The sequence below is a fragment of the Trichosurus vulpecula genome, chromosome 4 (genome assembly GCF_011100635.1).
Source record: "Trichosurus vulpecula isolate mTriVul1 chromosome 4, mTriVul1.pri, whole genome shotgun sequence".
NCBI lineage: Eukaryota > Metazoa > Chordata > Mammalia > Diprotodontia > Phalangeridae > Trichosurus > Trichosurus vulpecula.
In genome coordinates, this window is record NC_050576.1 from 301,222,731 (window position 1) to 301,235,854 (window position 13,124).

Genomic DNA, 13,124 nt, shown 5'->3' on the forward strand with positions numbered 1-13,124 from the left:
CTTTCAGCTACCCTAATATTTCTTGTTTACCTTTTCATGCTTCTCTTGATTCATGTGTTTGAAAGTCAAATTTTCTATTCAGCTCTGGTCTTTTCACTGAGAAAGCTTAAAAATCCTCTATTTTATTGAAAAACCATATTTTGCCTTGGAGCATGATACTCAGTTTTGCTGGGTAGGTGATTCTTGGTTTTAATCCTAGCTCCATTGACCTCCAGAATATCATATTCCAAGCCCTTTGATCCCTTAATATAAAAACTGCTAGATCTTGTATTATCCTGATTGTATTTCCACAATACTCAAATTGTTTCTTTCTGGCTGCTGGCATGATTCCTAGGAGTTTTCTTTTTGGGATCTTTTTCAGGAGGAGATCGGTGGATTCTTTCAATTTCTATTTTACCCTCTGGCTCTAGAATATCAGGGCAGTTCTCCTTGATAATTTCTTGAAAGATGATATCTAGGCTCTTTTTTTGATCATGGCTTTTGGGTAGTCTAATAATTTTTAAATTATCTCTCCTGGATCTATTTTCCAAGTCAGTAGTGGTTTTTCCAAGGAGATATTTCACATTGTCTTCCATTTTTTCATTCCTTTGGTTCTGTTTTATAATATCTTGATTTCTCATAAAGTCACTAGCTTCCAATTGCTCCAATCTAATTTTTAAGGTAGTATTTTCTTAAGTGGTCTTTTGGACCTCCTTTTCCATTTAGCTAATTCTGCCTTTCAAGGCATTCTTCTCCTCATTGGCTTTTTGGAGCTCTTTTGCCATTTAAGTTAGTCTATTTTTTAAGGTGTTATTTTCTTCAGTATTTTTTTGGGTCTCCTTTAGCCAGTCATTGACTTGTTTTTCGTGGTTTTCCCACATCACTTTCATTTCTCTTCCCAATTTTTCCTCTACTTCTCTAACTTGCTTTTCCAAATCCTTTTTGAGCTCCTCCATGGCCTGAGACCAGTTCATGTTTTTCTTGGAGGCTTTTGATGTAGGCTCTTTGACTTTGCTGACTTCTTCTGGCTGTATGTTTTGGTCTTCTTTGTCACCAAAGAAAGATTCCAAAGTCTGAGTCTGAATCTGAGTCCGTTTTTGCTGCCTGGCCACGTTCCCAGCCAACTTACTTGACCCTTGAGTTTTTCATGGGGGTATGACTGCTTGTAGAGTATAGAGTTCTTGGTCCCAAGCTTGAGGGGTTGCGCTGTTGTTTTCAGAGCTATTTCTCCACAGCAAGCTCTGCCACACCAGTGCTCTTCCTCCTCCAAGAACCGCCAACCCGGACCAGACTCAGATCTAAGCTGACTTTGCACTCCAGCTCAGATCTGCCACTTAATTCCTTCCACCAGATGGGCCTGGGGCTGGAAGCAACTGCAGGTATAGTTCTGTAAGCAGCCTCAGAGCTGCATCACCTCCACTGCCCTGGGGTGGCCTAACCTCGAACTCCTGTCACTCTGTACCTGCAGCTTTTCCCACTATCCTTCTCTGTTGTCCTTGGTGTTTGTGGGTTGAGAAGTCTGGTAAATGCCACAGTTCACTGATTCAGGGCGCTAGGGCCTGTTCTGCCCGGCTCCCAGTCTGGTTGGTCCAGGCGCGGTTCACACTGGGCTCTGCTCTGCTCCGCTCCCAGTTCCCTGAGATAGACCTCACCCTGCGACCATCTAGGCTGTCCTGGGTTGGAGCCCTGCTTCCCTCTGCTATTTCGTGGGTTCTGCAGTTCCAGAATTTGTTCAGAGCCATTTTTACAGGTGTTTGGAGGGACCTGGGGGTGTGCTCATGCTAGTCCCTGATTTGTAGCCATCTTGGCTCCGCCCCCAGGAATGCAGAAAATTGAGGGGAAAATTTTATAGACAGTTTCTCAGATGAAGGTCTCATTTCTCAAATATAAAGAGAACTTTCTCAAACTTATAAGAATGAGTCTTTCTCTAATGGTCAAAGGATATGAGCAGGCAGTTTTTTTGATGGAGAAATCAGTCATAATCATGTGAAAAAATGCCCTAAATCATATTGACTAAAGAAATGCAAATTAAAACAACTTTGAAATAGCATCTTATACCTCTCAGGTTGGATAGAATGATAGACAGGGAAAATGACAAATGCTGGAGGGAATGTGAAAAAACTGGGACATTAACACACTGTTGGTGGAACTGTGAACTGATCCAACCATTTTGGAGAGCAATCTGGAATTATGCCCAAAGAGTTATAAAACTGTGACCCAGCAATTCAGCTATCAGTGCTGTTTCCCAAGACGATCAGGAAAAAAGGAAAAGAACTTATATGTTCTAAAATATTTATAGCAATTTTCTGTGGTGACAAAGAACCAGAAATAGAGGGAGTGTCCATTAATTAAGAAATGGATAAACAAGCCGTGGTATATGGTTGTGATAGAATACAACTGTGATGTAAGAAATGATGAGCAGGTTGATTTTAGAAAAAACACAGAAAGACTTGCATGAAATAATGAAGAGTGAACTGAGCAGAGCGTAGAGAACACTGTATACAGTAACAACAATATTATTTGAAAAATAATTGTGAACACCTAAGTTATTCTGAGTATTATAAATACTCACATCAACTACAAAGGACCTTTAAAGGAAGCTGCTATCCACCTCCAGAGAAAGAACTGATAAATAGAAGTATACATAGTATGGATTTATATACACATACATATAAACATACGTACGTGTGTATGTATATCTCTCTTTGTGTATCTCAAATTGTGGACTTCTCTAGTGAGGGGATGGGGTAAGAGGCAGACAGAGAAGAACTTAAAATGTAACAAAAAATAAATTTAATTTAATTTTTAAAAAAATGACATGAAATACCTATGTCCATTATAACCAAAGGAGATCAATGAGATAAATAAAGGCTTCATACACACCAAAAACAAACAAACAAAAAACACCAGGGATGGAGGTTAGAATAAAAGTATAAAGTTTCAACTGAGGGACTTATTTCATCTAGGGGAAAACAACTTTCATATTACATGCTGTTTGGAAAAATGAACATGTGATTTACAACAAAATCTGTTACTTTGTTAATCTAATACTAAAAGAGGAGATCCTGATTAAGTGTGCACAGGTTTTCTCCTAGAAGACAGGACTATTTAACAAGACATTTTGAATTCACTGAAACCACGCTGTTGCCTAGTTGCTACACTAGCTTTCAATCTCTTAATTTCTGATCCAGTCTTACGATAGGAAGTGTATGATCTAGCTAGGTGATACAGAGGGTAATAAGAGTCCTGGATTTGGAGCCAGAAGACCCGATGTTCAAATCTGACCCCAGATGCTTAGTAGCTGTACAACCCTGGGCAAATCACTTAATCTCTGTGTGCCTGACTTTCCTCATCTGTAAAATGACAAGAATAATAGCACCTACCTCCCAATGTTGTTACGAGGATCAAATAAGATAACATGTATAGCCCTTTATAAACCTTAAGGCATTAGATAAATTTTATATATTATTATTAAGCGATATTTAATGCCGTCACTCCCAGGTCACCAAGATTTTACATCTGAAATGACATCTCTGAGGGCATCAAGTCCAACGCCCTCATTCTGTAGATGAGAAAGCTCAGACAGATTAAGTGACTTGCCCAAGGTCACACACGTAGTAAGCGTCTGAGGTAAGATTTCAATCCATTTTACAAAACACCTTCTCCCCACAATGTATGATCAGGTAGATAGTGTATTTATTATACCTACATAACAGAGGAGCAAACTAAGAATCAAACAGACATAAGTGACTAATAAATCTGACAGGTGAAATTTCAGAGCATTTATACCTAGAAGAAATCTTGAAGATTATTTGCTTAACTCCCTTATTTCACGAATGAAGGAACTAAAGGTGAAATGATTCATCCAAAGTATCAGAATAAGGATGGCGCCTTCAGACTCAGGTTTAAAGTTATTGTTTAAAATTATAAACCAAATAGCCATCAATGAAAACAAATAAATATTCCGAATCAGTAAAATTTTACATAAAACCCTTACCAGTCTAATGCTCAACGAAAACAGTAGAAAACACAAATTTTTCCTTTCAAAATATGTGAGGACACATCAACGTGGCCCCTTTTAATGCTGGGGTCTAAATACATAATTATGGTAAGCCTAATTTAACCTTTATTAAGAACCTTCTATTATACAAAGTAGTCTCCTAAGCATTAGTGATACAAAGATTTTATGTGTGTGTCTGCACATACATACATGTATGTGTGTATACAGACAGATATACATATAACTATAGCACTACACACACACACACACACACACAAATGCCATTCATTAAAGTAATTTCTAATGGAAAGAGTAGTAGACTAAATTAGGAGACATGAGATTGACTGACTCCCACCTGAACTTCTGCTCTCCCTTATTTTTCCTACAATGATCCAGCAACCTCTCCTTCTTGGAGGTTCCCACTACCCCTGGGCTCTTACAAGTACCCTCTGCCCCATGCCCTTTTCCTCTGAATGGCTGGTTCCTCCAGAACCTGAGACTCTAGGACTTTCTCTTACGAAGATGTAGTACCTCTTTGTCTCTCTTTCCCCCTCTTCAGCTCCCTTTTTATATGTTCTTTCTCCCTTTTAGAATGTAAGCTCCCAGGGCAGCTAGGTGGTGCAGTGAGTAGAGCACCTGCCCTGGAGTCAGGAGGATCTGAGTTCGAATCTGGCCTCAGACACTTGACAGGCTTACTAGCTGTGTGACCTTGGGCAAGTCACTTAACACCAATTGCCTTGCCTTCCCCCCTCCAAAAAAAAAAGAATGTAAGGTCCTGGAGGCGGTACTGCCTTTCTCTCTGCTTGTGTCTGTATCTTTGCACAGTGTCTAATACACAGCATGCACTTAAGAAATGTTCTTTACCTTTGACAACTCAGATACTGTGCAATCACAATAAATCACATTCCTTCTCAGGGAACTAACTACCTGTCTCATAGGATGCTATTGAGGAAGCTATCTCTAAACATCTAAGTGCCAGCCACACTGAAATAGTTACCATAGGGCTCTCTGTTGGAAATGGTTAACACATCTCATGGAAAACTACCCTGGTATCTTTGTTTACAGAGGTCTGGCATGTAAACATTTGGCAAAGAGGCTACTGGTACAGACTGAAATGCAAAGATTGAGGCAAATCCCTTTTGCTTAAAGCTATGGTAATTTTTTAAAGGAATCTCAGGAAACTCTTAAGCAGACAGCAAAATGATACAGATACACTAAATTGACCGGGTAATGTGCATTTTTTTTTGTTTTTGAATTCCATGCTTGCAATGCTCTCCCTCCATAACTCTACCTTCTGGTTTCCCTGGCATCCTTCTAGACTGAGCTCAAATCCCACCTTCTACTGCAGGTTGTTCTTGGCCCTGTATTTACAGTTGTCGCCATGTTGTTTCCCAGGTAAGAATATTAGCTTCTTGTGGGCAGTACCAGTATTTTTGCCTCTCTTTGTATCCTCAAGGCATAGCTAGAACACAGGAGGTAGTAATTATCTGGCTCATGATCAACTATTTACAGGATGGACACAAATTCAAGGGAGATGGGTAGAGAAAATCAGAAGCAAACTAGAAACAGTTAAGACACTTATTACTGCTTTGTAAAAAAAAAAAGGAAAAGAAAAAAAACGATCCAGGTTTTAGTTCTGTGAAGTCTTTCTTTAAAACAAAAAAAAAAAACAACCTCATGGGCTAGAAAAGAGCAAAACTAAAAGACAAGGTACTCCTACTTAATTTAAAGCTCCAGTTAAGAGCATTTGGCAGTGTCTAAGGTTAAAATTCATTCAGAAAATGAAAGTTCTGCTCTTATTACCTCTCTTCCCAGCCCCCAGCCTGCCCCAGTTCAGGTGAGTGGCAAATAGGGTGACAGGCAGAAAGGGTGACAGGCAGAGTGACAAGGAGGCAGATAAGATTAGAGGCAGAATGACAGTGACAGGCAGGCAGGGTGGCAGAAAGACAGGGTGATAAGAGTGACAGACAGGTAGATAAGGTTAGAGGCAGAAGGACAGTGACAGGCAGGCAGGTAGAGTGACAGGGAGACAGGATGACAGAGTGACAGGCAGGCAGATAAGGTTAGAGGCAAGGTGACAGTGACAGGCAAGCAAGATCACAGAGGGACAGGAAGACAGGGTGATAGAGTGGCAGGCAGAGTGACAGGGTAGCAGGCAGACAGGTGGCGGGCAGAGTGACAGGCTGGCAAGGTGGCAGGCAGGGTGACAAAGTGACAGGAAGACAAAGTGACAGACTGATAGGTAGGCAAGGTGGCAGGCAAGTAGGGTGACAGAGTGAAAGGGAGGCAGGCAGGGTGACGGAGAGACAGGGTGGCAGGCAGACTAGCAGTCAGACAGGGTGGCAAGCAGAGTGACAGGCAGACAGGGGGACAGTGACAGAGTGACAGGCAAGCAAGGTGGCAGGCAGGATGACAGAGTGACAGGGTGGCAGACAGACAGAATGACAGTCGAGTAGAGTGACACTGACAGGGTGGCAGACAAGCAGGGTGACAGAGTGACAGGCAGGCAAGGTGGTAGGCAGGGTGACAAGGTGGCCGACAGCCAGGAAGGGTGACTGGAAGGCAAGCACGCGGCGCCTCCTGGGTCTCCATGGGGGCGGGGCCGCGGCTCCAGCCCTTCCCTCCCCCTCCCCCCGTTCTCCCGGCCCGCATTCCTCTGCTCCCAGCGCCCCCCCTCACCCCTCCCCCGGCTGCCCGGAGGCAGGTTCGCCCAGAGCCCGCGCTCGGACCCGGGACCATCCCCTGTTCCCCACAAGGCGGGAGCGCGGCCTTGGCCTCGGAGCCCTTTCCCAGCTCCGTCTCCAGCCTCCTCCCCGCATCTCCCCCGGCTCACCCTGCAAGCATCGGCCGCGGCCCTGGCCCCGACCCGGTGGCACCTCCTCGAAAAGACCGGAGAGCCCGGAGCCCAGTCCTGGCGGGGGGTCGAGGGCGAGAGTCCCAGACCCGCCCCCTCGTACCGGGCGGGGGAGAAGAAGCCGAGAGGCGCGTTAGGCGGGGACCTTCCCCCAGAACCCAGTCAGCCCCATTCCCGACCCCGGGGACCCGGACTATCCCCGCCCTGGCTCCACCCCCAGCCGCTCGAGCCGGAGCCTCGGCCCCGCCTCAGCCAGGCCAGCGACCGCCGGCCGTTAGTGCGCCGCCTAGCGAGCGCTAAGGGAGCGGGGCGGGGCGGGGCGGGGCTGGGCGGGGCTGGCGGAAGACGTGGCCCCCCCCAGGAGAAGGAGCGGAGGTGGAGCAAGAACTCCAATTCCCAGCGACCCCCGCGTCAGAGCCGCTGAGGCCGGCGGTCCGCAGGCCCTGCGTCGTACTGCTCTGGGCCGGAGAGGGCGCCGTCGCTAGGTGATGACGCTCACGCTCTGAAGCCGAGTGCCAGTCTGTTCCGCCACCAGGCTGCTCAGGCGCCGCGGCGGCCACTTCTGCGGCCAGCTTTTGTTGGGAGCCTTCCGAGGCTGGCGCTGTCTGCGAGCCAGGGACGCCGGGACCACGTCGGTGAGTGACCTCTTGCCCCTGCTGGCTCTCGCCAGCCTCGGAGCAGTCGCCGGCTGACCGTCTGCTCCCTGTCCCCCCGCCCCTCCCTTAGCCTGGGGTCCCCCGAGGTCACGGGCGTGGGAGAAGCTTAGGGAGCGCCCCCCTGGGCTCCGACGCGCCCCAGGCCAGCCCTTAGGCTGCTCCCTAGGTGCCTGAGTGGGCGTAGATGGCCGGCTGGCTCTGGCTGTGGCCGCAGGAGCCGAGGAGCTGCTGTCACATCGCATCCCTAAAAGATGCCATTGGGCCACCAGGGCCAGGCAGCTTGTCCCCGACCTTCTGGTTAGAGGTGACAGTACCTTGAGCCACCCCCAAGGGTGGGGGAAGGGAGTGAGGCAGCTGCCGCATCTAGGTTGGCCAGCATTTTCATGCATCACTTTCTTGTACTCCAAGTCTGTCTTCTCCCTCCTGCTAGTGCCGGTCCTCCTGAAGTACCTTACATTATCATTTATTCTGCGTGTATATATATGTGTGTGTGTGTGTGTGTGTGTATACGTATGTATGTATACATACGTATACACACATTTATTTATGTATTTTCCATTTTCCGTTAGAACTTAAACTCCTTGAGGGGTGCGATTGTATCATTCTTTGTATTTGTATCCCCAGGGCCTGACACATATTGTTGTTCCTTCCTGTTTGGCTCTTTGAGACCCCATTTAGGGTTTTCTTGGCAAAGGTACTGGGGTGGTTTGCCATTTCCTTCTCCATCTCATTTTACGGTTGAGGAAACCGAGGCAGACAATATTAAGTGACTTGCCCAGGGTCACACAGCTAGTGTCTGAGGCTAGATTTCAACTCAGGCCCAGCACTCAATCCATTATGCCACCTAGCTGCCTCATAGTGGGAGTTTGTTGGTTGATTTTGGTTGTCTGGGTCCTTGAGACTGGATATTGTTTCATGTATCTTCAGAACCTAGCATTGTGCCTGGTGCTTAATAAATGTTTGCTTGATTGATTAAAAAAAAAAAAGGATGGACTGTTTCATGTCTAATTAAATAGACAGTCCAATAGAATGTAAGCTACTCTAGTTTTGGGACTGCTTTTGTCTTGGTTATCAGCTGGCTCTAACCTTGTGTTTTGCTCTCCTTGTAGAATTGATTAAATTAATAGACCTGGTGACTGGTAAACAAAATACTTTATTATATAAAAATGCTAAACATCTTTTTTCTCATATTTGAGCTCTTCCCTTTTAGGAAGAATTTAAGTGCTTTTTTTCTTAATCGACGTATTGAGGATGAACTCTGAATTAATAGAAACATAGGGAGATAGCTTTGGTTCTCCACAGGCCGTTTAATTTTCTCTCCCTAGGCCTTCAAAATCTGCTAAGGTGCTGAATTTGACATCTGAGTGACAGAACTAAAGAAATAGTTATTTAGAGAGGTGGTGACATCTGCAAAACAAATTGAGATCATTCCTTCTCTCTCATCGTGGAGAGATGGTAAACATAAGAGAACTTCTAGATTTTTAGTGTTAATGATGGATCAAAACCAACAATATTTGAGAACCCTATTACCCAAATACTGATTTGTAAACTTAATCAATTCCTATCTTATACTAGTTTTTTTTACCTACAAATCAAGAAGCTCATACCAGCCTTACAAATGATCGTTATTTTATTAAACATTAAAAAACAATTGAAATGGCATGAGAGGGAATCTATTGTGAATAAAGATGCCAGAGACATGTAAACAAAGGAGATGATTTCTATGAACTCTGCCATGAACTAGCAGTGTGACCTTAGGCAAGTCACTTAACCTCTTTGGGTTTCATTGTCTCATCTGTAAATTGAGGAGTTGGAACTTATGATCTCAGATGACTCAACTTTGAAATTCTGGTTCTGTAGGTCAGGTTAAAGCCTAAGTAGCTCACTTTCTACTGTAGATAGGTTTATTTTGTAGTTAGTTTTAAGGGGGTTTTTCCCCCTAAATATTCAGGGCACTCAAAATGTTAGCTACTGTTGCAAAGAATTGGAATAATGGCAAATATTAAGGAAATAGCTGTTCCTCTTGATCATTTACAGTCTGCACACTGCATTTTATTTTTGTGGATTGTTTACTTCATCTCTAGCAGTAAATGCTTCCATCTGATTGCTGTCCTTGCTTAGTAGGTGAGAAAAACTGAGTCATTGAGATAATTTTCTCAAGTTTAAATGAGTGACTAAATTGGAATTGAAATTTAGCCATATTTTCTAGTTATGTGCCACACAGCCATACTTTTGTAATACATTGATAATTGTGGATTACAAGTTAAAACAAAGATTCTATTGTTAATACGAGGAAAACTGAAAGGAGACAGGATTAATAAGTTAGGAGGAATTTAGTTTTTAGCCATGCAGAATGACCTTGCCAGGATTCTATCCTAATGCTTGGTCGCATATGTGAGGAAAACAATACTTAATAATTCTTCCCACTCTGATGAGAAATTAAATTAATACATGCTATTTTTCTTCCACCAGGTCCCATAATTACGTAGTTGTAATCAGTTAAGACTCTTAAGATCTATCATTTATTTCTACTGAATACCAAAGTGCTGAAAGGATTTATTGAGAGGTCACTGTATGGCAGTATCTTTTTAAAAATAGAGATAGGTTTTCTAAACATGAAAACCAAGCATAAGGCCAAACAACACTCCAAAAAGAAAATGTAAAACAAAGGTATCCCAGAAAGAGAAGGCAAGTTTTAAGGTTCAGGATTAGGAGAGAAGTAAAGGACATAGAAGGATTTACTTCTTATTAACCTTCTGCACCAAGGAAAGTGGAATCATGGAATGTATTGAGCCAGAAGGAACTTTAAAAATACTATAATTCATCCGCACCTGCCAAATTTTGTTTCCTTGTTATTTGCTATTTCAAACACAGTGTTTTGTAATCTGGCAAATGTCATACTTTGTATACTAGATTTTGTCATGGAAGCTCTTTTAAAATCTATAGTAGTACAGATCTTTGGAAGTATTTTTGGGAAGCACTGTAGTTGTTAAATAAGTAGCATTCCCCAAACCTGACTCCAAAGAAGAAGTGAGAAGGTGTACCTCTCTCCATTCTTTGCAAAGGTTGGGGAGTATGGGTATGGAACAACATAGATTCTATCAGGTTTGCTTGATGTGTTGGTTAGTTTTGCTGAGCTGCTATTTTCCCTAATTTTTCTTATTCATTATGAGACATGACATGATTCTATGGGGAGGGGTAGGAGAGGGACATATTTGGAAGTGACAGTAATATAAAGACAAAAGATACAAAATAATGATATTATGATGCAAAAATAGACATTTCCAATTTTGTATATAATTTTTTTTAAAATAAAAAAGTGAGGAGGACGAGTTTTGTTTTGACACTACAAATACTTGTCATCCAACACCTAGACAAACAGCCCATGAGGTTAATTCTTGCAAAATTGCATAGTAGTTTGATTTGAAGGCTGCTTGCCTCTGTTTAGCTCTACCCCTGACAAAGTGAAACTATTTAAAGGGTTTCCCTGTCCCTTTTCTCTGCCACCAACTGGTATAGCTCTGTCAGGCAAGAAGACATAAGAAAGGAGGGGAAGAACTATGTGGTGCTTTAGGTGTGAGTAGGATGGATATGTCATTTAGTCGTTCAGCCATGTCCAACTCTTCATGACCCCTTGGACCATGATGTTCATGGGATTTTTTAGGCAAAAGTACTGAAGTGATTTGCCATGTCCTTCTCCAGTGGATTAAGGTAAAAAGGAGGTTAAGTGACTTTTCCAAAGTCACACTGCTAGTGTCTGAGGTCAAATTTGAACCCAGGTCTTCCTGATTTAGGCGCAGTGCCCAATCCACTGAGCCATCTAGCCACCTGAAATGGATGGATAGGGCTTAGAACTAGTACTGCTAAATCAATCAATCTATAAACATTTATTAAATACTTACTGTGTGCCAGGCACTTGATAAGTAGTTGATAAGATATAAAGACCAGCCCTACCCTTGAGGGGCTTACATATTAATAGAAGAGACAACAGTGCACACGTGTACAGAGTATACACTAAGTAAATATAAAGTCATTTTGGAAGGGTCAGCCCTAGCGGCCGGGAGAATGAAGAAAGGCTTTAATGAAGAAGATGGTATATAAGCAGAATCTTGAAGGAAAACAGGGATTCCTACAGATAGAAATGAAGAGGGAATACATTCTCTACCAAAAGGCAGAGGGAGGGGAACAGCTGGTACAAAAGGCACTGAAGTGAGAGATAAGGTGTCATATGGGAAAGAGTGAGTAGTCCGCTGTGTTTGGATTATAGAGTGTGAAGAAAGGAGTAAAGTGTAAGACTGGAAAGGTAGGACGCGGCCAGGTAGTGGAAATGTTTACATAACCCATGTAGTAGTTTATATTTGAACTTGGAGATCATAGGAAGCCACTGAAGTTTGTTGAGTAGGGTTATGTTATGATTGGACTTGAACTGTAAGAAAATCACTTTGGCAGCTGCATACAGAATGAATTGGAGCGAGGAGAGTCCTTAGACAGGGACACTTAGAAAGCCCAGAAGAGAGGTAAAGGGGATCTGGATTAGGGTGGTTGCTATGTGAGCAGAGAAGGATAGGTGGATTCCAGTGAAGTTGTAGAGATAAGTACAAGTGGGATGAGGGAGAGGTTACCAACCTGGATCCATGGGCAGTGTTCCTTCTTGAATCCTTGAATAAAGAGATTTGAGGAACATGGTGATGCTGGAAGGAAGGGGCACAAGGGGCATAAGTAGATTGTGTGGCTTTTTCTTTGTTAATCTGTACTAAGTGAAGGACTTTAGACGGTATCCTTATGTTGAGAAGTACTCTGCCACTATGTTCACACTGCTCCACAGAAGCCCAGCGTTTTTAGAGCTGCAAGGTACTGTATAGATGATGCGAACATTAAGTTAGAGCTGGGACCACAAAGGTCATCTTTAACCTGCCCATTCTACAGATGAGGAATGGAGGTCCAGAGGGCCAAAGGCACACTGCTACTAAGTAGCAGCAGGGAATGGAAATGCATTTCTTCCTCCTCTGTTCTTACCACTGTGGCAGGCTGTCCCATCCTGGGGTAGGAGTGGAGTGTCTGAAACTTATTGAGGACTTGGTTAGCATTTCTGTTGTGCCAGGCACTGCTCTTTGAATCAAACTGAAGTATCAGACTGTTTTTTTAAACATACCTCGTTATTTCCAGGTATGCTCCTTCTTCTCCCCAGTAAAATGTAGGCCCTGTGGGGCAGAGAATGTTTTTTATTTTTCTCTTCCAGAGTGCAACATGATATTTTGTGCATCATAGGCTCTTTATACCAGAGCCTCTTTATCCATTCTTTTTGACTCTTATGTAATGAAAAGTTTGAGCCACATTGAAGGAGTAATTCTTCCATCTGCCCTCATCCAGTAACCAAGTTGAAATGTTTTTTCTTTTTGTATTTTTATTATCTTTCCATCTGGTTTGTAAATTACTTGCACATAGGCATTCTATAAATATTTGTTAATAGTTGCAATGGAATTTTTTATTTCAAAGGATTGCCTGGTTCCTTAATATTAGTTCAGAAATTAGTAGATAATTGGGGTGGGGGGACTGGGGAAGGACTATAATCATTGTAAATGGCATGGAATAATAATCTAGTTTTATTCCCAACTGTTATCAGTGACTCACAGTT

The 13,124-nt window shown here is 43.1% G+C and overlaps 2 protein-coding genes across 6 annotated transcripts in view; one reads left to right on the forward strand and one right to left on the reverse strand.

Moving 5' to 3' along the window:
* The window catches only part of STRADB (STE20 related adaptor beta), a 54,203-nt gene extending 46,883 nt beyond the window's left edge, over window positions 1-7,320 (reverse strand). The window contains exon 1 of one of the 2 annotated variants that reach the window (XM_036753965.1): window positions 6,813-7,320. The gene's annotated coding sequence lies outside the window, so the exon portion shown is untranslated. The remainder of the gene's footprint in view (window positions 1-6,812) is intronic. The other variant, XM_036753966.1, reaches the window with a different exon arrangement.
* The window catches only part of TRAK2 (trafficking kinesin protein 2), a 77,206-nt gene continuing 71,402 nt past the window's right edge, over window positions 7,321-13,124 (forward strand). Inside the window, exon 1 of one of the 4 annotated variants that reach the window (XM_036753970.1) lies at window positions 7,321-7,468. The gene's annotated coding sequence lies outside the window, so the exon portion shown is untranslated. The remainder of the gene's footprint in view (window positions 7,469-13,124) is intronic. The other 3 variants (XM_036753969.1, XM_036753972.1, XM_036753971.1) reach the window with 3 other exon arrangements.